At 40.4% G+C, this 27948-nt stretch overlaps 1 protein-coding gene and 15 non-coding genes across 16 annotated transcripts in view; 6 read left to right on the top strand and 10 right to left on the bottom strand.

Moving 5' to 3' along the window:
- Positions 1-27948, top strand: part of LOC114858575 (acid-sensing ion channel 1A-like) — a 196032-nt gene that overhangs the window by 92512 nt on the left and 75572 nt on the right. The gene's annotated exons all lie outside the window — the stretch shown is intronic.
- trnar-ucg (transfer RNA arginine (anticodon UCG)) lies at positions 2101-2172 on the bottom strand. Its single transcript has one exon. It is a non-coding gene; the product is annotated as a tRNA-Arg (tRNA).
- trnai-aau (transfer RNA isoleucine (anticodon AAU)) lies at positions 2975-3048 on the top strand. The gene has a single exon. It is a non-coding gene; the product is annotated as a tRNA-Ile (tRNA).
- Positions 3652-3724, bottom strand: trnar-ucg (transfer RNA arginine (anticodon UCG)). The gene has a single exon. It is a non-coding gene; the product is annotated as a tRNA-Arg (tRNA).
- On the bottom strand, positions 4529-4601 carry trnar-ucg (transfer RNA arginine (anticodon UCG)). Its single transcript has one exon. It is a non-coding gene; the product is annotated as a tRNA-Arg (tRNA).
- Positions 5416-5488, bottom strand: trnar-ucg (transfer RNA arginine (anticodon UCG)). The gene has a single exon. It is a non-coding gene; the product is annotated as a tRNA-Arg (tRNA).
- trnai-aau (transfer RNA isoleucine (anticodon AAU)) lies at positions 10562-10635 on the top strand. The gene has a single exon. It is a non-coding gene; the product is annotated as a tRNA-Ile (tRNA).
- trnai-aau (transfer RNA isoleucine (anticodon AAU)) lies at positions 11439-11512 on the top strand. The gene has a single exon. It is a non-coding gene; the product is annotated as a tRNA-Ile (tRNA).
- On the bottom strand, positions 16687-16758 carry trnar-ucg (transfer RNA arginine (anticodon UCG)). The gene has a single exon. It is a non-coding gene; the product is annotated as a tRNA-Arg (tRNA).
- Positions 16947-17019, bottom strand: trnar-ucg (transfer RNA arginine (anticodon UCG)). The gene has a single exon. It is a non-coding gene; the product is annotated as a tRNA-Arg (tRNA).
- On the bottom strand, positions 18502-18574 carry trnar-ucg (transfer RNA arginine (anticodon UCG)). The gene has a single exon. It is a non-coding gene; the product is annotated as a tRNA-Arg (tRNA).
- Positions 18701-18774, top strand: trnai-aau (transfer RNA isoleucine (anticodon AAU)). The gene has a single exon. It is a non-coding gene; the product is annotated as a tRNA-Ile (tRNA).
- trnar-ucg (transfer RNA arginine (anticodon UCG)) lies at positions 19180-19252 on the bottom strand. Its single transcript has one exon. It is a non-coding gene; the product is annotated as a tRNA-Arg (tRNA).
- On the bottom strand, positions 20055-20127 carry trnar-ucg (transfer RNA arginine (anticodon UCG)). The gene has a single exon. It is a non-coding gene; the product is annotated as a tRNA-Arg (tRNA).
- Positions 21553-21626, top strand: trnai-aau (transfer RNA isoleucine (anticodon AAU)). The gene has a single exon. It is a non-coding gene; the product is annotated as a tRNA-Ile (tRNA).
- On the bottom strand, positions 23100-23172 carry trnar-ucg (transfer RNA arginine (anticodon UCG)). Its single transcript has one exon. It is a non-coding gene; the product is annotated as a tRNA-Arg (tRNA).

Genomic DNA, 27948 nt, shown 5'->3' with positions numbered 1-27948 from the left:
TTGTCGGTGCTCAGGCTGTAAGATAGGTCTGCTTTAGATCATCAAAGACAGACATCTGCTTGTGGCATTTCTGGAATATAGATCAGCTGGATCAGGCCAGAAAATGTTTCACAACAGCTGTAGGCAATTTATTTGCTTAAATCTGATGTTGTGATCCTAACATTAGGGGAGAGGTGTCTGATTTGAGGTTGAGAAACGGTTTTGAAACCAAACCTCTACAAAAATCTTGTCCAACAAATGATTCATAATAATGGCAAACCCTGATAGTCAATGATACTAAGAATAATTGAATACTGGGACAGTGATTTCATACAAAGAGAATAAACATCTGTTGAGTTCAATAAGACTGCTAACCACGAATGGACTTGAACCCTTAATATTCTGATCTGAAGTCAGACGCCTTATCCATTAGGCCATGTGGTCACGAAAAGCACCCTTCTCAGTGAACTGGGGGAGTAGATCTTTTGTGGTACTCTTGATGGATAACCCTTTTTTATGCATTTAGGCACTTTTCATTGTTTTAAAAGCAACATATATATGATCAATACGTGTCCGGTTAGCTCAGATGGTTAGAGCGTGGTGCTAATAACGCCAAGGCCATGGGTTCAACCCCCATACTGGCCATCTACTGTTGCAAACGCACATTTGTTTTGCCAGCAATGATGAGCCGTGTTGTTTGTCGATGCTCGGGCTGTAAGATAGGTCTTCTTTAGATCATCAGAAGACAGACATCTGCTTGTGGCATTTCTAGAATATAGATCAACTCGAATCAGGTAGACAATTTTTCACAACAGCTCTAGACAATTTTTTGCTTAATTTACTCTTTACCATTGCAAGCACATATTTCTTTTGCCAGCAATGATGAGATCTGTTGTTTTTTGATGTTCGGGGTGTAAGATAGGTCTCCTTTAGATCATCAGAAGACAGACATCTGCTTGTGGCATTTCTGGAATATAGATCAGCTGGAATCGGGCAGAAATGTTTCACAACAGCTGTAGGCAATTTATTTGCTTAAATCTGATGTTGTGATCCTAACATTAGGGAGAGGTGTCTGATTTGAGGTTGAGAAACGGTTTTGAAACCAAATCTCTACAAAAATCTTGTCCAACAAATGATTCATAATAATGGCAACACCCTGATAGTCAATGATACTAAGAATAATTGAATATACTGGGACAGTGATTTCATACAAAGAAAATCAACATCTGTTGAGTTCAATAAGACTGCTAACCACGAATGGACTTGAACCCTTAATATTCTGATCTGAACTCAGACGCCTTATCCATTAGGCCATGTGGTCACGAAAAGCACCTTTCTCAGTGAACTGGGGGAGTAGATCTTTTGTGGTACTCTTGATGGATAACCCTTTTTTATGCATTTAGGAACTGTTCATTGTTTCAAAAGCAACATAAATATAATCAACGTGGCCGGTTAGCTCAGCTGGTTAGAGAGTGGTGCTAATAACGCCAAGGCCATGGGTTCAACCCCCATACTGGCCATCTACTCGCAAACGCACATTTGTTTTGCCAGCAATGATGAGCCGTGTTGTTTGTCGATGCTCGGCCTGTAAGATAGGTCTCTTTAGATCATTAGAAGACAGACATCTGCTTTGGCATTTCTAGAATATAGATCAACTCGAATCAGGTAGACAATTTTCACAACAGCTCTAGACAATTTTTTGCTTAATTTACTCTTTACCATTGCAAGCACATATTTCTTTTGCCAGCAATGATGAGATCTGTTGTTTTTGATGTTCGGGGTGTAAGATAGGTCTGCCTTTAGATCATCAGAAGACAGACATCTGCTTGTGGCATTTCTGGAATATAGATCAGCTGGAATCAGGCAGAAAATGTTTCACAACAGCTGTAGGCAATTTATTTGCTTAAATCTGATGTTGTGATCCTAACATTAGGGAGAGGTGTCCTGATTTGAGGTTGAGAAACGGTTTTTGAAAACCAAACCTCTACAAAAATCTTGTTCAACAAATGATTCATAATAATGGCAACACCCTGATAGGTCAATGATACTAAGATAATTAAACATACTGGGACAGTGATTCACACAAAAGAGAAACAACATCTGTTGAGTTCATGAGACTGCTAACCACGAAGGGACTTGAACCCTTATCTTCTGATCCGAAGTCTGACGCCTTATCCATTAGGCCACGTGGTCACGAAGGCACCCTTCTCAAGTGAACTGGGGGACTAGATCTTTCGTGGTACTCTTGATGGATAAGCCTTTTTATGCATTTAGGCACTGTTTATTGTTTCAAAAGCAACATATATATGATCAATACGTGTCCTGTTAGCTCAGCTGGTTAGAGCGTGATTCTAATAACGCCAAGGCCATGGTTCAACCCCCATACTGGCCATCTACTGTTGCAAATGCGCATTTGTTTGCCAGCAATGATGAGCCGTGGTGTTGTCGGTGCTCAGGCTGTAAGATAGGTCTGCTTTAGATCATCAGAAGACAGACATCTGCTTGTGGCATTTCTGGAATATAGATCAGCTGGAATCAGGCAGAAAATGTTTCACAACAGCTGTAGGCAATTTATTTGCTTAAATCTGATGTTGTGATCCTAACATTAGGGAGAGGTGTCTGATTGAGGTTGAGAAACGGTTTTGAAACCAAACCTCTACAAAAAATCTTGTCCAACAAATGATTCATAATAATGGCAAATCCCTGATAGTCAATGATACTAAGAATAATTGAATATACTGGGACAGTGATTTCATACAAAGAGAATCAACATCTGTTGAGTTCAATAAGACTGCTAACCACGAATGGACTTGAACCCTTAATATTCTGATCTGAAGTCAGACGCCTTATCCTATTAGGCCATGTGGTCACGAAAAGCACCCTTCTCAGTGAACTGGGGGAGTAGATCTTTTGTGGTACTCTTGATGGATAAGCCTTTTTTATGCATTTAGGCACTTTTTATTGTTTTAAAAGCAACATATGTATGATCAAATGTGGCCGGTTAGCTCAGCTGGTTAGAGTGTGGTGCTAATAACGCCAAGGCCATGGGTTCAACCCCCATACTGGCCATCTAATGTTGCAAATGCACATTTGTTTTGCCAGCAATGATGAGCCGTGTTGTTTGTCGGTGCTCAGGCTGTAAGATAGGTCTGCTTTAGATCATTAGAAGACAGACATCTGCTTTTGGCATTTCTAGAATATAGATCAACTCGAATCAGGTAGAAAATTTTTCACAACAGCTCTAGACAATTTTTTGCTTAATTTACTCTTTACTATTGCAAGCACATATTTCTTTTGCCAGCAATGATGAGATCTGTTGTTTGTTGATGTTCGGGGTGTAAGATAGGTCTGCTTTAGATCATCAGAAGACAGACATCTGCTTGTGGCATTTCTGGAATATAGATCAGCTGGAATCAGGCAGAAATGTTTCACAACAGCTGTAGGCAATTTATTTGCTTAAATCTGATGTTGTGATCCTAACATTAGGGAGAGGTGTCTGATTTGAGGTTGAGAAACGGTTTTGAAACCAAACCTCTACAAAAATCTTGTTCAACAAATGATTCATAATAATGGCAACACCCTGATAGTCAATGATACTAAGAATAATTAAACATACTGGGACAGTGATTTCATACAAAGAGAAACAACATCTGTTGAGTTCAATGAGACTGCTAACCACGAAGGGACTTGAACCCTTAATCTTCTGATCCGAAGTCAGACGCCTTATCCATTAGGCCACGTGGTCACGAAAGGCACCCTTCTCAGTGAACTGGGGGACTAGATCTTTCGTGGTACTCTTGATGGATAAGCCTTTTTTATGCATTTAGGCACTGTTTATTGTTTCAAAAGCAACATATATGATCAATACGTGTCCTGTTAGCTCAGCTGGTTAGAGCGTGGTGCTAATAACGCCAAGGCCATGGGTTCAACCCCCATATTGGCCATCTACTGTTGCAAACGCACATTTGTTTTGCCAGCAATGATGAGCCGTGTTGTTTGTCGATGCTCGGGCTGTAAGATAGGTCTTCTTTAGATCATTAGAAGACAGACATCTGCTTGTGGCATTTCTAGAATATAGATCAACTCGAATCAGGTAGACAATTTTTCACAACAGCTCTAGACAATTTTTTGCTTAATTTACTCTTTACCATTGCAAGCACATATTTCTTTTGCCAGCAATGATGAGATCTGTTGTTTTTTGATGTTCGGGGTGTAAGATAGGTCTCCTTTAGATCATCAGAAGACAGACATCTGCTTGTGGCATTTCTGGAATATAGATCAGCTGGAATCAGGCAGAAAATGTTTCACAACAGCTGTAGGCAATTTATTTGCTTAAATCTGATGTTGTGATCCTAACATTAGGGAGAGGTGTCTGATTTGAGGTTGAGAAACGGTTTTGAAACCAACTCTCTACAAAAAATCTTGTCTCAACAATGATTCATAACAATGGCAAAACCCTGATAGTCAATGATACTAAGAATAATTGAACATAATGGGACAGTGATTTCATACAAAGAGAAACAACATCTGTTGAGTTCAATGAGACTGCTAACCACGAAGGGACTTGAACCCTTAATCTTCTGATCCGAAGTCAGACGCCTTATCCATTTGGCCACGTGGTCACCAAAGGCACCCTTCTCAGTGAACTGGGGGACTAGATCTTTCGTGGTACTCTTGATGGATAAGCCTTTTTTATGCATTTAGGCACTTTTTATTGTTTTAAAAGCAACATATGTATGATCAAATGTGGCCGGTTAGCGCTCAGCTGGTTAGAGTGTGGTGCTAATAACGCCAAGGCTATGAGGGTTCAACCCCCATACTGGCCCATCTACTGTTGCAAATGCGATTTGTTTTGCCAGCAATGATGATGGCCGTGGTGTTTGTCGGTGCTCAGGCTGTAAGATAGTCTGCTTTAGATCATCAGAAGACAGACATCTGCTTGGGCATTTCTGGAATATAGATCAGCTGGAATCAGGCAGAAAAGGGTATTCACAACAGCTGTAGGCAATTTATTTGCTTAATTTACTCTTTACCATTGCAAGCTCATATTTCTTTTGCCAGCAATGATGAGATCTGTTGTTTTTTGATGTTCGGGGTGTAAGATAGGTCTCCTTTAGATCATCAGAAGACAGACATCTGCTTGTTGCATTTCTGGAATATAGATCAGCTGGAATCAGGGCAGAAAAATGTTTCACAACAGCTGTAGGCAATTTATTTTCTTAAATCTGATGTTGTGATCCTAACATTATGGAGAGGTGTCTGATTTGAGGTTGAGAAACGGTTTTGAACCAAACCTCTACAAAAATCTTGTCCAACAAATGATTCATAATAATGGCAAAACCCTGATAGTCAATGATACTAAGAATAATTGAACATACTGGGGACAGTGATTTCATACAAGAGAGAAACAACATCTGTTGAGTTCAATGAGACTGCTAACCACGAAGGGACTTGAACCCTTAATCTTCTGATCCGAAGTCAGACGCCTTATCCATTTGGCCACGTGGTCACCAAAGGCACCCTTCTCAGTGAACTGGGGGACTAGATCTTTCGTGGTACTCTTGATGGATAAGCCTTTTTTATGCATTTAGGCACTTTTTATTGTTTTAAAAAGCAACATATGTATGATCAATGTGGCCGGTTAGCTCAGCTGGTTAGAGTGTGGTGCTAATAACGCCAAGGCTATGGGTTCAACCCCATACTGGCCATCTACTGTTGCAAATGCGCATTTGTTTTGCCAGCAATGATGAGCCGTGGTGTTTGTCGGTGCTCAGGCTGTAAGATAGGTCTGCTTTAGATCATCAGAAGACAGACATCTGCTGTGGCATTTCTGGAATATAGATCAGCTGGAATCAGGCAGAAAATGTTTCACAACACGCTGTAGGCAATTTATTTGCTTAAATCTGATGTTGTGATCCTAACATTAGGGAGAGGTGTCTGATTTGATGTTGAAGAAACTGTTTTGAAACCAAACCTCTACAAAAATCTTGTCCAACAAATGATTCATAATAATGGCAAATCCCTGATAGTCAATGATACTAAGAATAATTGAATATACTGGGACAGTGATTTCATACAAAGAGAATCAACATCTGTTGAGTTCAATAAGACTGCTAACCACGAATGGACTTGTAACCCTTAATATTCTGATCTGACAGTCAGACGCCTTATCCATTAGGCCATGTGGTCACGAAAAGCACCCTTCTCAGTGAACTGGGGGAGTAGATCTTTGTGGTACTCTTGATGGATAACCCTTTTTATGCATTTAGGGCACTTTTTAATTGTTTTAAAAGCAACATATGTATGATCAAATGTGGCCGAGTTAGCTCAGCTGGTTAGACTGTGGTGCTAATAACGCCAAGTCCATGGGTTCAACCCCCATACTGGCCATCTACTGTTGCAAATGCGCATTTGTTTTGCCAGCAATGATGAGCCGTGTTGTTTGTCGATGCTCGTGCTGTAAGATAGGTCTTCTTTAGATCATCAGAAGACAGACATCTGCTTGTGGCATTTCTGGAATATAGATCAGCTAGGAATCAGGCAGAAAATGTTTCACAACAGCTGGTAGGCAATTTATTTGCTCTAATCTGATGTTGTAATCCTAACCTTAGGGAGAGGTGGTGTCTGATTTGAGGTTGAGAAACGGTTTTGAAACCAAACCTCTACAAAAATCGTTGTCCAACAAATGATGCAATAATAATGCAACACCCATGATAGTCAATGATACTAACAATAATTAAACATACTGGACAGTGATTTCATACAAAGAAACAACGTCTGTTGAGTTCAATGAGACTGCTAAACCACGAAGGGACTTGAACCCTTAATCTTCTGATCGAAGTCAGACGCCTTATCCATTAGGCCACGTGGTCACAAAAGGCCCATTCTCAAGTGAACTGGGGGACTAGATCTTTCGTGGTACTCTTGATGGATAAGCCTTTTTATGCATTTAGGAACTCGTTCTTGTTCAAAAAGCAACATATATATGATCTAAATCTGGCCGGTTAGCTCAGCTGGTTAGAGCATGGTGCTAATAAAACCAAGGCCATGGGTTCAACCCCCATACTAGCCTTCGACTATTACAAGCATATTTGTTTTGCCAGCAATGATGAGCTGTGTTGTTTGTCAATGCGCGGGGTGTGAGATAGGTCTGCTTTAGATCATCAGAAGACAGACATCTGCTTGTGGCATTTCTGGAACATTGATCAGCTGGATTCAGGCGAGAAAATGTTTCACAATAGCTGTAGGTAATTTATTTGCTTAAATCTGATGTTGTGATCCTAACATTAGGGAGAGGTGTCTGATTTGAGGTTGAGAAACGGTTTTGAAACCAAACCTCTACAAAAATCTTGCTCCAACAAATGAGTTCATAATAATGGCACACCCTGATAGTCAATGATACTAAGAATAATTGAACATACTGGGACAGTGATTTCATACAAAGAGAACAACATCTGTTGAGTTCAATAAGACTGCTAACTGCGAAGGGGACTTGAACCCTTATTCTTCTAAATCCGAAGTCAGATGCCTTAACCATTTTGGCCACGTGGTCACAAAAGCACCCTTCTCAGTGAACTGGGGGACTAGATCTTTCGTGGTACTCTTGATGGATAAGCCTTTTTTATGCATTTAGGCACTTTTTATTGTTTTAAAAGCAATATGTTGATCAAAATGTGGCCGGTTAGCTCAGCGGTTTAGAGCGTGGTGCTAATAAGGCCATGGGTTCAACCCCCATACTGGCCATCTACTGTTGCTAATGCACATTTGTTTTGCCAGCAATGATTGAAGCCGTGTTGTTTGTCGGTGCTCAGGGCTGTAAGATGAGGTCTGCTTTTAGATCATCAGAAGACAGACATCTGCTTGTTGGCATTTTCTGGAACATAGATCAGCTGGAATCAGGCGAAATGTTTCACAATAGCTGTAGGTAATTTATTATGCTTAAATCTGATGTTGTGATCCTAACATTAGGGAGAGGTGTCTGATTGAGGTTGAGAAAACGGTTTTGAAACCAAACCTCTACAAAAATCTTGTCCAACAAATGATGTCATAATAATGGCAACCACCCTGATAGTCAATGATACTAAGAATAATTGAACATTACTGGGACAGTGATTTCATACAAAGAGAAACAACAATCTGTTGAGTTCAATAAGACTGCTAACTGGCGAAGGGACTTGAACCCTATTCTTCTAATCCGAAGTCAGATGCCTTATCCATTGGCCACGTGGTCACAAAAGCACCTTCTCAGTGAACTGGGGGACTAGATCTTTCGTGGTACTCTTGATGGATAAGCCTTTTTATGCATTTAGGCACTTTTATTGTTTTAATAAGCAACATATGTATGATCAAATTTGGGCCGGTTAGCTCAGCTGGTTAGACTGTGGTGCGAATAAGGCCATGGGTTCACCCCCATACTGGCCATCTACTGTTGCTAATGCAATTTGTTTGCCAGCAATGATGAGCCGTGTTGTTTGTCGGTGCTCAGGCTGTAAGATAGGTCTGCTTTAGATCATCAGAAGACAGACATCTGCATTGTGGCATTTATGGAATATAGATCAGCTGGAATCAGGCAGGAAAATGTTTCACAACAGCTGTAGGCAATTTATTGCTTAAATCTGATGTTGTGATCCTAACATTAGGGAGAGGTGTCTGATTTGAGGTGAGAAACGGTTTTGAAACCAAACCTCTACAAACAATCTTGTCCAACAAATGATTCATAATAATGGCAACACCCTGATAGTCAATGATACTAAGAATAATTATACATACTGGGACAGTGATTATACAAAGAGAAACAACATCTGTTGAGTCAATGAGACTGCTAACCACGAAGGGACTTGAACCCTTAATCTTCTGATCCGAAGTCAGCACGCCTTATCCATTAGTCCACGTGGTCACAAAAGGCCACCCTTCTCAGTGAACTGGGGGACTAGATCTTTCGTGGTACTCTTGATGGATAAGCCTTTTTTATGCATTTAGGAACTGTTTATTGTTTCAAAAGCAACATATATATAATCAATAATGTGGCGGTTAGCTCAGCTGGTTAGAGCGTGGTGCTAATAACGCCAAGGCCATGGGTTCAACCCCCATACTGGCCATCTACTGTTGCAAGTGAGCATTTGTTTGCCAGCAATGATGAGCCGTGTTGTTTGTCGGTGCTCAGGCTGTAAGATAGGTCTGCTTTAGGATCATCAGAAGACAGACATCTGCTTTTGGCATTTCTGGATTATAGATCAGGCTGGAATCAGGCAGAAAATGTTTCACAACAGCTGTAGGCAATTTATTTGCTTAAATCTGATGTTGTGATCCTAACATTAGGGAGAGGTGTCTGATTTGAGGTTGAGAAACGGTTTTGAAACCAAACCTCTACAAAAATCTTGTTCAACAAATGATTTATAATATGGCAACACCCTGATAGTCAATGATACTAAGAATAATTAAACATACTGGGACAGTGATTTCATACAAAGAGAATACAACATCTGTTGAGTTCAATGAGACTGCTAACCACGAAGGGACTTGAACCTTAATCTTCTGATCCGAAATCAGACGCCTTATCCATTAGGCCACTGTGGTCACGAAAAGGCCACCCTTCTCAGTGAACTGTGGGGACTAGATTTTCGTGTACTCTTGATGGATAAGCCTTTTTTAGCATTTAGGCACTGTTTATTGTTTCAAAGCAAACATATATATGATCAATACGTGGCCTGTTAGCTCAGCTGGTTAGAGTGTGGTGCTAATAACGCCAAGGCCCATGGGTTCCAACCCCATACTGGCCATCTACTGTTGCAAACGCAATTTGTTTTGCCAGCAATGAGAGCGTGCTGTTTGTCGATGCTCGGGCCTGTAAGATAGGTCTTCTTTAGATCCTCAGAAGACAGACATCTGCTTGTGGCATTCTAGAATATAGATCAACTCGAATCAGGTAGACAAAATTTTTCACAACAGCTCTAGACAATTTTTTGCTTAATTTACTCTTTACCATTGCAAGCACATATTTCTTTTGCCAGCAATGATGAGATCTGTTGTTTTTTGATGTTCGGGGTGTAAGATAGGTCTCCTTTAGATCATCAGAAGACAGACATCTGCTTGTGGCATTTCTGGAATATAGATCAGCTGGAATCAGGCAGAAAATGTTTCACAACAGCTGTAGGCAATTTATTTTCTTAAATCTGATGTTGTGATCCTAACATTATGGAGAGGTGTCTGATTTGAGGTTGAGAACGGTTTTGAAACCCAAACCTCTACAAAAATCTTGTCCAACAAATGATTCATAATAATGGCACAACCCTGATAGTCAATGATACTAAGAATAATTGAACATACTGGGACAGTGATTTCATACAAAGAGAAACAACATCTGTTGAGTTCAATGAGACTGCTAACCACGAAGGGACTTGAACCGTTAATCTTCTGATCCGAAGTCAGACGCCTTATCCATTAGGCCACGTGGTCACGAAAGGCACCCTTCTCAGTGAACTGGGGGACTAGATCTTTCGTGGTACTCTTGATGGATAAGCCTTTTTTATGCATTTAGGCACTGTTTATTGTTTCAAAAGCAACATATATATGATCAATACGTGGCCTGTTAGCTCAGCTGGTTAGAGCGTGGTGCTAATAACGCCAAGGCCATGGGTTCAACCCCCATACTGGCCATCTACTGTTGCAAACGCACATTTGTTTTGCCAGCAATGATGAGCCGTGTTGTTTGTCGATGCTCGTGCTGTAAGATAGGTCTTCTTTAGATAATTAGAAGACAGACATCTGCTTTTGGCATTTCTAGAATATAGATCAACTCGATTCAGGTAGAAAATTTTTCACAACAGCTCTAGACAGTTTTTTGCTTAATTTACTCTTTACTATTGCAAGCACATATTTCTTTTGCCAGCAATGATGAGATCTGTTGCTTCTTGATGTTCGGGGTGTAAGATAGGTCTGCTTTAGATCATCAGAAGACAGACATCTGCTTGTGGCATTTCTGGATATAGATCAGCTGGAATCAGGCAGAAAATGTTTCACAACAGCTGTAGGCAATTTATTTGCTTAAATCTGATGTTGTGATCCTAACATTAGGGAGAGGTGTCTGATTTGAGGTTGAGAAACGGTTTTGAAACCAAACCTCTACAAAAATCTTGTTCAACAAATGATTCATAATAATGGCAACACCCTGATAGTCAATGATACTAAGAATAATTAAACATACTGGGACAGTGATTTCATACAAAGAGAAACAACATCTGTTGAGTCCAATGAGACTGCTAACCACGAATGGACTTGAACCCTTAATATTCTGATCTGAAGTCAGACGCCTTATCCATTAGGCCATGTGGTCACAAAAAGCACCCTTCTCAGTGAACTGGGGGAGTAGATCTTTTGTGGTACTCTTGATGGATAACCCTTTTTTATGCATTTAGGCACTGTTTATTGTTTCAAAGGCAAAATATATATGATCAATACGTGGCCTGTTAGCTCAGCTGGTTAGAGCGTGGTGCTAATAACGCCAAGGCCATGGGTTCAACCCCCATACTGGCCATCTACTGTTGCAAACGCACATTTGTTTTGCCAGCAATGATGAGCCGTGCTGTTTGTCGATGCTCGGGCTGTAAGATAGGTCTTCTTTAGATCATCAGAAGACAGACATCTGCTTGTGGCATTTCTAGAATATAGATCAACTCGAATCAGTTGAGACAATTTTTCACAACAGCTCTAGACAATTTTTTGCTTAATTTACTCTTTACCATTGCAAGCACATATTCTTTTGCCAGCAATGATGAGATCTGTTGTTTTTTGAGTTCGGGGTGTAAGATAGGTCTCTTTAGATCATCAGAAGACAGACATCTGCTTGTGGCATTTCTGGAATATAGATCAGCTGGAATCAGGCAGAAAATGTTCATCACAACAGCTTTAGGCAATTTTATTTGCTTAAATCTGATGTTGTGATCCTAACATTATGGAGAGGTGTCTGATTTGAGGTTGAGAAACGGTTTTGAAAAACCAAACCTCTACAAAAATCTTGTCCAACAAATGATTCATAATAATGCAAAACCCTGATAGTCAATGATACTAAGAATAATTGAACATACTGGGACAGTGATTTCATACAAAGAGAAACAACATTGTTGAGTTCAATAAGACTGCTACCACGAAGGGACTTGAACCCTTAATCTTCTGATCCGAAGTCAGACGCCTTATCCATATTAGGCCACGTGTCACGAAAGCACCCTTCTCAGTGAACGGGGGAGTAGATCTTTTGTGGTACTCTTGATGGATAAGCCTTTTTTATGCATTTAGGCACTTTTTATTGTTTTAAAAGCAACATATGTATGATCAAATGTGGCCGGTTGCTCAGCTGGTTAGAGTGTGGTGCTAATAACGCCAAGGCCATGGGTTCAACCCCCATACTGGCCATCTACTGTTGCAAATGCGCAATTTTGTTGTTTGCCAGCAATGATGAGCCGTGTTGTTTGTCGGTGCTCGGGCTGTTAAGATAGGTCTGCTTTAGATCATCAGAAGACAGACATCTGCTTGTGGCATTTTCTGGAATATAGATCAAGCTGGAATCAGGCAGAAAATGTTTCACAACAGCTGTAGGCAATTTATTTGCTTAAATCTGATGTTGTGTATCCTAACATTAGGGAGAGGTGGTCTGATTTGAGGTTGAAGAAACGGTTTTGAAACAAAACCTCTACAAAAATCTTGTCCAACAAATGATTCATAATAATGGCAACACCCTGATAGTCAATGATACATAACAATAATTAAAATACTGGGACCAGTGATTTCATACAAAGAGAAAACAACATCTGTTGAGTTCAATGAGACTGCTAACCACTAAGGGACTTGAACCCTTAATCTTCTGATCCGAAGTCAGCACGCCTTATCCATTAGGCCACGTGGTCACCAAAGGCACACCTTCTCAGTGAACTGGGGGACTAGATCTTTCGTGGTACTCTTGATGGATAAGCCTTTTTTATGCATTTAGGAACTGTTTATTGTTTCAAAAAGCAACATATATATGATCAAATCGTGGCCGGTTAGCTCAGCTGGTTAGAGCGTGGTGCTAATAACGCCAAGTCCATGGGTTCAACCCCCATACTGGCCATCTACTGTTGCAAATGCACATTTGTTTTGCCAGCAATGATGAGCCGTGTTGTTTGTCGGTGCTCAGGCTGTTAAGATAGGTCTGCTTTAGATCATCAGAAGACAGACATCTGCTTGTGGCATTTCTGGAATATAGATCAGCTGGAATCAGGCAGAAAATGTTTCACGAACAGCTGTAGGCATTTATTTGCTTAAATCTGATGTTGTGATCCTAACATTAGGGAGAGGTGTCTGATTTGAGGTTGAGAAACGGTTTTGAAACCAAACCTCTACAAAAATCTTGTCCAACAAATGATTCATAATAATGGCAAACACCCTGATAGTCAATGATACTAAGAATAATTTAAATATACTGGGACAGTGATTTCATACAAAGAGAAATCAACATCTGTTGAGTTCAATAGACTGCTAACCACGAATGGACTTGAACCCTTAATATTCTGATCTGAAGTCAGACGCCTTATCCATTAGGCCATGTGGTCACGAAAAGCACCCTTCTCAGTGAACTGGGGGAGTAGATCTTTCGTGGTACTCTTGATGGATAACCCTTTTTTATGCATTTAGGAACTGTTCATTGTTTCAAAGCAACATAAATATAATCAAACGTGGCCGGTTAGCTCAGCTGGTTAGAGCGTGGTGCTAATAACGCCAAGGCCATGGTTCAACCCCCCATACTGGCCATCTACTCTTGCAAACGCACATTTGTTTTGCCAAGCAATGATGAGCCGTGTTGTTTGTCGATGCTCGGGCTGTAAGATAGGTCTCTTAGATCATTAGAAGACAGACATCTGCTTTTGGCATTTCTAGAATATAGATCAACTCGAATCAGGTAGACAATTTTTCACAACAGCTCTAGACAATTTTTTGCTTAATTTACTCTTTACTATTGCAAGCACATATTTCTTTTGCCAGCAATGATGAGATCTGTTGTTTCTTGATGTTCGGGATGTAAGATAGGTCTGCTTTAGATCATCAGAAGACAGACATCTGCTTGTGGCATTTCTGGAATATAGATCAGCTGGAATCAGGCTAGAAAATGTTTCACAACAGCTATAGGCAATTTTATTTGCTTAAATCTGATGTTGTGATCCTAACATTAGGGAGAGGTGTCTGATTTGAGGTTGAGAAACGGTTTTGAAACCAAACCTCTACAAAAATCTTGTTCCAACAAATGATTCATAATAATGGCAACACACCTGATAGTCAATGATACTAAGAATAATTAAACATACTGGGACAGTGATTTCATACAAAGAGAAACAACATCTTGTTGAGTTCAATGAGACTGCTAACCACGAAGGACTTGAACCTCTTAATCTTCTGATCCGAAGTCAGACGCCTTATCATTTAGGCCACGTGGTCACGAAAGCCCCATTCTCAGTGAACTGGGGGACTAGATCTTTCGTGGTACTCTTGATGGATAAGCCTTTTTATGCATTTAGGCACTGTTTATTGTTTCAAAAGTCAACATATATATGATCAATACGTGGCCGGTTAGCCCAGCTGGTTAGAGCGTGGTGCTAATAAAACCAAGGCCATGGGTTCAACCCCCATACTGGCCATCTACTGTTGCAAACGCACATTTGTTTTGCCAGCAATGATGAGCCGTGTTGTTGTCGGTGCTCGGGCTGTAAGATAGGTCTGCTTTAGATCATCAGAAGACAGACATCTGCTTGTGGCATTTCTGGAATATAGATCAGCTGGAATCAGGCAGAAAATGTTTCACAACATGTAGGCAATTTATTGCTTAAATCTGATGTTGTGATCCTAACATTAGGGAGAGGGGTCTGATTTGAGGTTGAGAAACGGTTTTGAAACAAACCTCTACAAAAATCTTGTCCAACAAATGATTCATAATAATGGCAACACCCTGATAGTCAATGATACTAAGAATAATTAAACATATGGGACGTGATTTCATACAAAGAAGAAACAACATCTGTTGAGTTCAATGAGACTGCTACCACAAAGGGACTTGAACTCTTAATCTTCTGATCCGAAGTCAGACGCCTTATCTTTTAGGCCACGTGGTCACGAAAAGCGTCCATCTCAGTGAACTGGGGGACTAGATCTTTCGTGGTACTCTTAATGGATAAGCCTTTTTATGCATTTAGGAACTGTTTATTGTTTCAAAAGCAACATAATATGATCAATACGTGGCCTGTTAGCTCAGCTGGTTAGAGCGTGGTGCTAATAACGCCAAGGCCATGGGTTCAACCACCATACTGGCCATCTACTGTTGCAAACGCACATTTGTTTTGCCAGCAATGATGAGCCGTGTTGTTTGTCGATGCTCGGGCTGTAAGATAGGTCTTCTTTAGATCATCAGAAGACAGACATCTGCTTGTGGCATTTCTAGAATATAGATAAACTCGAATCAGGTAGAAAATTTTTCAACAACAGCTCTAGACAATTTTTGCTTAATTTACTCTTTACTATTGCAAGCACATATTTCTTTGCCAGCAATGATGAGATCTGTTGTTCTTGATGTTGGGTGTGTAAGATAGGTCTCCTTTAGATCATCAGAAAGACAGACATCTGCTTGTGGCATTTCTGGAATATAGATCAGCTGGAATCAGCAGAAATGTTTCACAACAGCTGTAGGCCAATTTATTTGCTTAAATCTGATGTTGTGATCCTAACATTAGGGAGAGGTGTCTGATTGAGGTTGAGAAACGTTTTGAAACCAAACCTCTACAAAAATCTGTCAACAAATGATTCATAATAATGGCAACACCCTGATAGTCAATGATACTAAGAATAATTGAACATACTGGGACAGTGATTTCATACAAAAAGAAACAACATCTGTTGAGTTCAATAAGAGTGCTAACCACGAAAGGACTTGAACCCTTAATATTCTGATCTGAAGTCAGACGCCTTATCCATTAGGCCACGTGGTCACGAAAAGCAGCCTTCTCAGTGAACTGGGGGAGTAGATCTTTTGTGGTACTCTTGATGGATAAGCCTTTTTTACGCATTTAGGCACTGTTTATTGTTTCAAAAGTAACATATATATGATCAAAACGTGGCCGGTTAGCCCAGCTGGTTAGAGCGTGGTGCTAATAAAACCAAGGCCATGGGTTCAACCCCCATACTGGCCATCTACTGTTGCAAACGCACATTTGTTTTGCCAGCAATGATGAGCCGTGTTGTTTGTCGGTGCTCGGGCTGTAAGATAGGTCTGCTTTAGATCATCAGAAGACAGACATCTGCTTGTGGCATTTCTGGAATATAGATCAGCTGGAATCAGGCAGAAAATGTTTCACAACAGCTGTAGGCAATTTATTTGCTTAAATCTGATGTTGTGATCCTAACATTAGGGAGAGCTGTCTGATTTGAGGTTGAGAAACGGTTTTGAAACCAAACGGCTGTAGGCAATTTATTTGCTTAAATCTGATGTTGTGATCCTAACATTAGGGAGAGGTGTCTGATTTGAGGTTGAGAAACGGTTTTGAAACCAAACCTCTACAAAAATCTTGTCCAACGAATGATTCATAATAATGGCAACACCCTGATAGTCAATGATACTAAGAATAATTGAACATACTGGGACAGTGATTTCATACAAAGAGAAACAACATCTGTTGAGTTCAATGTGACTGCTAACCACAAAGGGACTTGAACCCTTAGCTTCTGATCCGAAGTCAGACGCCTTATCCATTAGGCCACGTGGTCACGAAATGCACCCTTCTCAGTGAACTGGGGGACTAGATCTTTCCAAACCTCTACAAAAATGTTGTCCAACAAATGATTCATAATAATGGCAACACCCTGATAGTCAATGATACTAAGAATAATTAAACATACTGGGACAGTGATTTCATACAAAGAGAAACAACATTTGTTGAGATCAATGAGACTGCTAACCACGAAGGGACTTGAACCCTTAATCTTCTGATCCGAAGTCAGACGCCTTATCCATTAGGCCACGTGGTCACAAAAGGCACCCTTCTCAGTGAACTGGGGGACTAGATTTTTCGTGGTACTCTTGATGGATAAGCTTTTTTTATGCATTTAGGCACTGTTTATTGTTTCAAAAGCAACATATATATGATCAATATGTGGCCTGTTAGCTCAGCTGGTTAGAGCGTGGTGCTAATAACGCCAAGGCCATGAGTTCAACCCCCATACTGGCCATCTACTGTTGCAACGCACATTTGTTTTGCCAGCAATGATGAGCCGTGTTGTTTGTCGATGCTCGGGCTGTAAGATAGGTCTTCTTTAGATCATCAGAAGACAGACATCTGCTTGTGGCATTTCTAGAATATAGATCAACTCGAATCAGGTAGAAAATTTTTCACAACAGCTCTAGACAATTTTTTGCTTAATTTACTCTTTACTATTGCAAGCACATATTTCTTTTGCCAGCAATGATGAGATCTGTTGTTTTTTGATGTTCGGGGTGTAAGATAGGTCTCCTTTAGATCATCAGAAGACAGACATCTGCTTGTGGCATTTCTGGAATATAGATCAGCTGGAATCAGGCAGAAAATGTTTCACAACAGCTGTAGGCAATTTATTTGCTTAAATCTGATGTTGTGATCCTAACATTAGGGAGAGGTGTCTGATTTGAGGTTGAGAAACGGTTTTGAAACCAAACCTCTACAAAAATCTTGTCCAACAAATGATTCATGATAATGGCAACACCCTGATAGTCAATGATAATAAGAATAATTGAACATACTGGGACAGTGATTTCATACAAAGAGAAACAACATCTGTTGAGTTCAATAAGACTGCTAACCACGAATGGACTTGAACCCTTAATATTCTGATCTGAAGTCAGACGCCTTATCCATTAGGCCATGTGGTCACGAAAAGCACCCTTCTCAGTGAACTGGGGGAGTAGATCTTTTGTGGTACTCTTGATGGATAACCCTTTTTTATGCATTTAGGCACTTTTTATTGTTTTAAAAGCAACATATGTATTATCAAATGTGGCTGGTTAGCTCAGCTGGTTAGAGTGTGGTGCTAATAATGCCAAGGCCATGGGTTCAACCCCCATACTGGCCATCTACTGTTGCAAATGCACATTTGTTTTGCCAGCAATGATGAGCCGTGTTGTTTGTCGGTGCTCAGGCTGTAAGATAGGTCTGCTTTAGATCATCAGAAGACAGACATCTGCTTGTGGCATTTCTGGAATATAGATCAGCTGGAATCAGGCAGAAAATGTTTCACAACAGCTGTAGGCAATTTATTTGCTTAAATCTGATGTTGTGATCCTAACATTAGGGAGAGGTGTCTGATTTGAGGTTGAGAAACGGTTTTGAAACCAAACCTCTACAAAAATCTTGTCCAACAAATGATTCATAATAATGGCAACACCCTGATAGTCAATGATACTAAGAATAATTAAACATACTGGGACAGTGATTTCATACAAAGAGAAACAACATCTGTTGAGTTCAATGAGACTGCTAACCACGAAGGGACTTGAACCCTTAATCTTCTGATCCGAAGTCAGACGCCTTATCCATTAGGCCACGTGGTCACAAAATGCACCCTTCTCAGTGAACTGGGGGAGTAGATCTTTTGTGGTACTCTTGATGGATAAGCCTTTTTTACGCATTTAGGCACTTTTTATTGTTTTAAAAGCAACATATGTATGATCTAATGTGGCCGGTTAGCTCAGCTGGTTAGAGCGTGGTGCTAATAACGCCAAGGCCATGGGTTCAACCCCCATACTGGCCATCTACTGTTGCAAGCGCACATTTGTTTTGCCAGCAATGATGAGCCGTGTTGTTTGTCGATGCTCGGGCTGTAAGATAGGTCTTCTTTAGATCATCAGAAGACAGACATCTGCTTGTGGCATTTCTGGAATATAGACCAGCTGGAATCAGGCAGAAAATGTTTCACAACAGCTGTAGGCAATTTATTTGCTTAAATCTGATGTTGTGATCCTAACATTAGGGAGAGGTGTCTGATTTGAGGTTGAGAAACGGTTTTGAAACCAAACCTCTACAAAAATCTTGTCCAACAAATGATTCATAATAATGGCAACACCCTGATAGTCAATGATACTAAGAATAATTAAACATACTGGGACAGTGATTTCATACAAAGAGAAACAACATCTGTTGAGTTCAATGAGACTGCTAACCACGAAGGGACTTGAACCCTTAATCTTCTGATCCGAAGTCAGACACCTTATCCATTAGGCCACGTGGTCACGAAAGGCACCCTTCTCAGTGAACTGGGGGACTATATCTTTCGTGGTACTCTTGATGGATAAGCCTTTTTTATGCATTTAGGCACTGTTTATTGTTTCAAAAGCAACATATATATGATCAATACGTGGCCGGTTAGCTCAGCTGGTTAGAGCGTGGTGCTAATAACGCCAAGGCCATGGGTTCAACCTTACTGGCCATCGACTGTTGCAAATGCGCATTTGTTTTGCCAGCAATGATGAGCCGTGTTGTTTGTCGATGCTCGGGCTGTAAGATAGGTCTGCTTTAGATCATCAGAAGACAGACATCTGCTTGTGGCATTTCTAGAATATAGATCAACTCGAATCAGGTAGAAAATTTTTCACAACAGCTCTAGACAATTTTTTGCTTGATTTACTCTTTACTATTGCAAGCACATATTTCTTTTGCCAGCAATGATGAGATCTGTTGTTTCTTGATTTTCGGGGTGTAAGATAGGTCTGCTTTAGATCATCAGAAGACAGACATCTGCTTGTGGCATTTCTGGAATATAGATCAGCTCGAATCAGGCAGAAAATGTTTCACAACAGCTGTAGGCAATTTATTTGCTTAAATCTGATGTTGTGATCCTAACATTAGGGAGAGGTGTCTGATTTGAGGTTGAGAGACGGTTTTGAAACCAAACCTTTACAAAAATCTTGTCCAACAAATGATTCATAACAATGGCAACACCCTGATAGTCAATGATACTAAGAATAATTAAACATACTGGGACAGTGATTTCATAAAAAGAGGAACAACATCTGTTGAGTTCAATGAGACTGCTAACCACGAAGGGACTTGAACCCTTAACCTTCTGATCCGAAGTCAGACGCCTTATCCATTAGGCCACGTGGTCACGAAAGGCACCCTTCTCAGTGAACTGGGGGAGTAGATCTTTTGTGGTACTCTTGATGGATAAGCCTTTTTTATGCATTTAGGAACTGTTTATTGTAATAATAATCTAATAACGCCAAGGCCATGGGTTCAACCTCCATACTGGCCATCTACTGTTGCAAATGCGCATTTGTTTTGCCAGCAATGATGAGCCGTGTTGTTTGTCGGTGCTCGGGCTGTAAGATAGGTCTGCTTTAGATCATCAGAAGACAGACATCTGCTTGTGGCATTTCTGGAATATAGATCAGCTGGAATCAGGTAGAAAATGTTTCACAACAGCTCTAGGCAATTTTTTGCTTAAATCTGATGTTGTGATCCTAACATTAGGGAGAGGTGTCTGATTTGAGGTTGAGAAAACGGTTTTTGAAACCCAAACCTCTACAAAAATCTTGTCCAACAAATGATTCATAATAATGGCAACACCCTGATAGTCAATGATACTAAGAATTATTAAACATACTGGGACAGTGATTTCATACAAAGAGAAACAACATCTGTTGAGTTCAATAAGACTGCTAACCACGAAGGGACTTGAACCCTTAATATTCTGATCCGAAGTCAGACGCCTTATCCATTAGGCCACGAAAGGCACCCTTCTCAGTGAACTGGGGGACTAGATCTTTCGTGGTACTCTTGATGGATAAGCCTTTTTTATGCATTTAGGCACTGTTTATTGTTTCAAAAGCAACATATATATAATCAAAATGTGGCCGGTTAGCTAAGCTGGTTAGAGCGTCGTGCTAATAACGCCAAGGCCATGGGTTCAACCCCCATACTGGCCATCTACTGTTGCAAGTGCGCATTTGTTTTGCCAGCAATGATGAGCCGTGTTGTTTGTCGGTGCTCAGGCTGTAAGATAGGTCTGCTTTAGTTCATCAGAAGACAGACATCTGCTTGTGGCATTTCTGGATTATAGATCAGCTGGAATCAGGCAGAAAATGTTTCACAACAGCTGTAGGCAATTTATTTGCTTAAATCTGATGTTGTGATCCTAACATTAGGGAGAGGTGTCTGATTTGAGGTTGAGAAACGGTTTTGAAACCAAATCTCTACAAAAATCTTGTCCAACAAATGATTCATAATAATGGCAACACCCTGATAGTCAATGATACTAAGAATAATTGAATATACTGGGACAGTGATTTCATACAAAGAAAATCAACATCTGTTGAGTTCAATAAGACTGCTAACCACGAATGGACTTGAACCCTTAATATTCTGATCTGAAGTCAGACGCCTTATCCATTAGGCCATGTGGTCACGAAAAGCACCCTTCTCAGTGAACTGGGGGAGTAGATCTTTTGTGGTACTCTTGATGGATAACCCTTTTTTTATGCATTTAGGAACTGTTTCATTGTTTCAAAAGCAACATAATATAATCAAACGTGGCCGGTTAGCTCAGCTGGTTAGAGCGTGGTGCTAATAACGCCAAGGCCATGGGTTCAACCCCCATACTGGCCATCTACTCGCAAACGCACATTTGTTTTGCCAGCAATGATGAGCCGTGTTGTTTGTCGATGCTCGGCCTGTAAGATAGGTCTTCTTTAGATCATTAGAAGACAGACATCTGCTTTTGGCATTTCTAGAATATAGATCAACTCGAATCAGGTAGAAAATTTTTCACAACAGCTCTAGACAATTTTTTGCTTAATTTACTCTTTACTATTGCAAGCACATATTTCTTTTGCCAGCAATGATGAGATCTGTTGTTTCTTGATGTTCGGGGTGTAAGATAGGTCTGCTTTAGATCATCAGAAGACAGACATCTGCTTGTGGCATTTCTGGAATATAGATCAGCTGGAATCAGGCAGAAATGTTTCACAACAGCTGCAGGCAATTTATTTGCTTAAATCTGATGTTGTGATCCTAACATTAGGGAGAGGTGTCTGATTTGAGGTTGAGAAACGGTTTTGAAACCAAACCTCTCCAAAAATCTTGTTCAACAAATGATTCATAATAATGGCAACACCCTGATAGTCAATGATACTAAGAATAATTAAACATACTGGGACAGTGATTTCATACAAAGAGAATCAACATCTGTTGAGTTCAATAAGACTGCTAACCACGAATGGACTTGAACCCTTAATATTCTGATCTGAACTCAGACGCCTTATCCATTAGGCCATGTGGTCACGAAAAGCACCTTTCTCAGTGAACTGGGGGAGTAGATCTTTTGTGGTACTCTTGATGGATAACCCTTTTTTATGCATTTAGGAACTGTTCATTGTTTCAAAAGCAACATAAATATAATCAAACGTGGCCGGTTAGCTCAGCTGGTTAGAGAGTGGTGCTAATAACGCCAAGGCCATGGGTTCAACCCCCATACTGGCCATCTACTCGCAAACGCACATTTGTTTTGCCAGCAATGATGAGCCGTGTTGTTTGTCGATGCTCGGCCTGTAAGATAGGTCTTCTTTAGATCATTAGAAGACAGACATCTGCTTTTGGCATTTCTAGAATATAGATCAACTCGAATCAGGTAGAAAATTTTTCACAACAGCTCTAGACAATTTTTTGCTTAATTTACTCTTTACTATTGCAAGCACATATTTCTTTTGCCAGCAATGATGAGATCTGTTGTTTCTTGATGTTCGGGGTGTAAGATAGGTCTGCTTTAGATCATCAGAAGACAGACATCTGCTTGTGGCATTTCTGGAATATAGATCAGCTGGAATCAGGCAGAAATGTTTCACAACAGCTGTAGGCAATTTATTTCTTAAATCTGATGTTGTGATCCTAACATTAGGGAGAGGTGTCCTGATTTGAGGTTGAGAAACGGTTTGAAACCAAACCTCTACAAAATCTTGTTCAACAAATGATTCATAATAATGGCAACACCCTGATAGTCAATGATACTAAGAATAATTAAACATACTGGGACAGTGATTTCACACAAAGAGAAACAACATCTGTTGAGTTCAATGAGACTGCTAACCACGAAGGGACTTGAACCCTTAATCTTCTGATCCGAAGTCTGACGCCTTATCCATTAGGCCACGTGGTCACGAAAGGCACCCTTCTCAGTGAACTGGGGGACTAGATCTTTCGTGGTACTCTTGATGGATAAGCCTTTTTTATGCATTTAGGCACTGTTTATTGTTTCAAAAGCAACATATATATGATCAATACGTGTCCTGTTAGCTCAGCTGGTTAGAGCGTGATTCTAATAACGCCAAGGCCATGGGTTCAACCCCCATACTGGCCATCTACTGTTGCAAATGCGCATTTGTTTTGCCAGCAATGATGAGCCGTGGTGTTTGTCGGTGCTCAGGCTGTAAGATAGGTCTGCTTTAGATCATCAGAAAGACAGACATCTGCTTGTGGCATTTCTGGAATATAGATCAGCTGGAATCAGGCAGAAAATGTTTCACAACAGCTGTAGGCAATTTATTTGCTTAAATCTGATGTTGTGATCCTAACATTAGGGAGAGGTGTCTGATTTGAGGTTGAGAAACGGTTTTGAAACCAAACCTCTACAAAAATCTTGTCCAACAAATGATTCATAATAATGGCAAATCCCTGATAGTCAATGATACTAAGAATAATTGAATATACTGGGACAGTGATTTCATACAAAGAGAATCAACATCTGTTGAGTTCAATAAGACTGCTAACCACGAATGGACTTGAACCCTTAATCTTCTGATCCGAAGTCAGACGCCTTATCCATTAGGCCACGTGATCACGAAAAGCAGCCTTCTCAGTGAACTGGGGGAGTAGATCTTTTGTGGTACTCTTGATGGATAAGCCTTTTTTACGCATTTAGGCACTTTTTATTGTTTTAAAAGCAACATATGTACGATCAAATGTGGCCGGTTAGCTCAGCTGGTTAGAGTATGGTGCTAATAACGCCAAGGCTATGGGTTCAGCCCCCATTCTGGCCATCTACTGTTGCAAATGCGCATTTGTTTTGCCAGCAATGATGAGCCGTGTTGTTTGTCGGTGCTCGGGCTGTAAGATAGGTCTGCTTTAGATCATCAGAAGACAGACATCTGCTTGTGGCATTTCTGGAACATAGATCAGCTGGTATCAGGCAGAAAATGTTTCACAACAGCTTTAGGCAATTTATTTGCTTAAATCTGATGTTGTGATCCTAACATTAGGGAGAGGTGTCTGATTTGAGGTTGAGAAACGGTTTTGAAACCAAACGGCTGTAGGCAATTTATTTGCTTAAATCTGATGTTGTGATCCTAACATTGGGGAGAGGTGTCTGATTTGAGGTTGAGAAACGGTTTTGAAACCAAACCTCTCCTCTACAAAAATCTTGTCTAACAAATGATTCATAATAATGGCAACACCCTGATAGTCAATGATACTAAGAATAATTAAACATACTGGGACAGTGATTTCATACAAAGAGAAACAACATTTGTTGAGTTCAATGTGACTGCTAACCACAAACGGACTTGAACCCTTAGCTTCTGATCCAAAGTCAGACGCCTTATCCATTAGGCCACGTGGTCACGAGAGGCACCCTTCTCAGTGAACTGGGGGACTAGATCTTTCGTGGTACTCTTGATGGATAAGCCTTTTTTATGCATTTAGGCACTGTTTATTGTTTCAAAAGCAACATATATATGATCAATACGTGGCCTGTTAGCTCAGCTGGTTAGAGCGTGGTGCTAATAACGCCAAGTCCATGGGTTCAACCCCCATACTGGCCATCTACTGTTGCAAATGCACATTTGTTTTGCCAGCAATGATGAGCCGTGTTGTTTGTCGGTGCTCGGCCTGTTAGATAGGTCTGCTTTAGATCATCAGAAGACAGACATCTGCTTCTGGCATTTCTGGAATATAGATCAGCTGGTATCAGGCAGAAAATGTTTCACGACAGCTGTAGGCAATTTATTTGCTTAAATCTGATGTTGTGATCCTAACATTAGGGAGAGGTGTCTGATTTGAGGTTGAGAAACGGTTTTGAAACCAAACCTCTACAAAAATCTTGTCCAACAAATGATTCATAATAATGGCAACACCCTGATAGTCAATGATACTAAGAATATTTAAACATACTGGGACAGTGATTTCATACAAAGAGAAACAACATCTGTTGAGGTCAATGAGACTGCTAACCACGAAGGGACTTGAACCTTTAATTTTCTGATTATAAGTCAGACGCCTTATCCATTAGGCCACGTGGTGTCAAAGGCACCCTTCTCAGTGAACTGGGGGACTAGATCTTTCGTGGTACTCTTGATGGATAAGCCTTTTTTATGCATTTAGGCACTGTTTATTGTTTCGAAAGCAACATATATATGATCAAAATGTGGCCGGTTAGCTCAGCTGGTTAGAGTGTGGGTCTAATAACGCCAAGGCCATGGGTTCAACCCCCATACTGGCCATCTACTGTTGTAAACGAGCATTTGTTTTGCCAGCAATGATGAGCCGTGTTGTTTGTCGATGCTCGGGCTGTAAGATAGGTCTGCTTTAGATCATCAGAAGACAGACATCTGCTTGTGGCATTTCTAGAATATAGATCAACTCGAATCAGGTAGAATTTTTTTCACAACAGCTCTAGACAATTTTTTGCTTAATTTACTCTTTACTATTGCAAGCACATATTTCTTTTGCCAGCAATGATCAGATCTGTTGTTCCTTGATGTTCGGGATGTAAGATAGGTCTGCTTTAGATCATCAGAAGACAGACATCTGCTTGTGGCATTTCTGGAATATAGATCAGCTCGAATCAGGTAGAAAATGTTTCACAACAGCTCTAGGCAATTTTTTTGCTTAAATCTGATGTTGTGATCCTAACATTAGGGAGAGGTGTCTGATTTGAGGTTGAGAAACGGTTTTGAAACCAAACCTCTACAAAAATCTTGTCCAACAATGATTCATAATAATGGCAACACCGTGATAGTCAATGATACTAAGAATAATTAAACATACTGGGACAGTGATTTCATACAAAGAGAAACAACATTTGTTGAGTTCAATGAGACTGCTAACCACGAAGGGACTTGAACTCTTAATCTTCTGATCCGAAGTCAGACGCCTTATCTTTTAGGCCACGTGGTCACGAAAAGCGTCCATCTCAGTGAACTGGGGGACTAGATCTTTCGTGGTACTCTTGATGGATAAGCCTTTTATGCATTTAGGCACTGTTTATTGTTTCAAAAGTAACATATATATGATCAAAACGTGGCCGGTTAGCCCAGCTGGTTAGAGCGTGGTGCTAATAAAACCAAGGCCATGGGTTCAACCCCCATACTGGCCATCTACTGTTGCAAACGCACATTTGTTTTGCCAGCAATGATGAGCCGTGTTGTTTGTCGGTCCTCGGGCTGTAAGATAGGTCTGCTTTAGATCATCAGAAGACAGACATCTGCTTGTGGCATTTCTGGAATATAGATCAGCTGGAATCAGGCAGAAAATGTTTCACAACAGCTGTAGGCAATTTATTTGCTTAAATCTGATGTTGTGATCCTAACATTAGGGAGAGGTGTCTGATTTGAGGTTGAGAAACGGTTTTGAAACCAAACCTCTACAAAAATCTTGTCCAACAAATGATTCATAATAATGGCAACACCCTGATAGTCAATGATACTAAGAATAATTAAACATACTGGGACAGTGATTTCATACAAAGAGAAACAACATCTGTTGAGTTCAATGAGACTGCTAACCACGAAGGGACTTGAACTCTTAATCTTCTGATCCGAAGTCAGACGCCTTATCTTTTAGGCCACGTGGTCACGAAAAGCGTCCATCTCAGTGAACTGGGGGACTAGATCTTTCGTGGTACTCTTAATGGATAAGCCTTTTTTATGCATTTAGGAACTGTTTATTGTTTCAAAAGCAACATATATATGATCAATACGTGGCCTGTTAGCTCAGCTGGTTAGAGCGTGGTGCTAATAACGCCAAGGCCATGGGTTCAACCACCATACTGGCCATCTACTGTTGCAAACGCACATTTGTTTTGCCAGCAATGATGAGCCGTGTTGTTTGTCGATGCTCGGGCTGTAAGATAGGTCTTCTTTAGATCATCAGAAGACAGACATCTGCTTGTGGCATTTCTAGAATATAGATAAACTCGAATCAGGTAGAAAATTTTTCACAACAGCTCTAGACAATTTTTTGCTTAATTTACTCTTTACTATTGCAAGCACATATTTCTTTTGCCAGCAATGATGAGATCTGTTGTTTTTTGATGTTCGGGGTGTAAGATAGGTCTCCTTTAGATCATCAGAAGACAGACATCTGCTTGTGGCATTTCTGGAATATAGATCAGCTGGAATCAGGCAGAAAATGTTTCACAACAGCTGTAGGCAATTTATTTGCTTAAATCTGATGTTGTGATCCTAACATTAGGGAGAGGTGTCTGATTTGAGGTTGAGAAACGGTTTTGAAACCAAACCTCTACAAAAATCTTGTCCAACAAATGATTCATAATAATGGCAACACCCTGATAGTCAATGATACTAAGAATAATTGAACATACTGGGACAGTGATTTCATACAAAAAGAAACAACATCTGTTGAGTTCAATAAGAGTGCTAACCACGAAAGGACTTGAACCCTTAATATTCTGATCTGAAGTCAGACGCCTTATCCATTAGGCCACGTGGTCACGAAAAGCAGCCTTCTCAGTGAACTGGGGGAGTAGATCTTTTGTGGTACTCTTGATGGATAAGCCTTTTTTACGCATTTAGGCACTGTTTATTGTTTCAAAAGTAACATATATATGATCAAAACGTGGCCGGTTAGCCCAGCTGGTTAGAGCGTGGTGCTAATAAAACCAAGGCCATGGGTTCAACCCCCATACTGGCCATCTACT

Source organism: Betta splendens, chromosome 7, assembly GCF_900634795.4.
Source record: "Betta splendens chromosome 7, fBetSpl5.4, whole genome shotgun sequence".
NCBI lineage: Eukaryota > Metazoa > Chordata > Actinopteri > Anabantiformes > Osphronemidae > Betta > Betta splendens.
The sequence above is the reverse complement of the archived record's forward strand: the minus strand, read 5'-3'. Positions and strand labels throughout refer to the sequence as shown.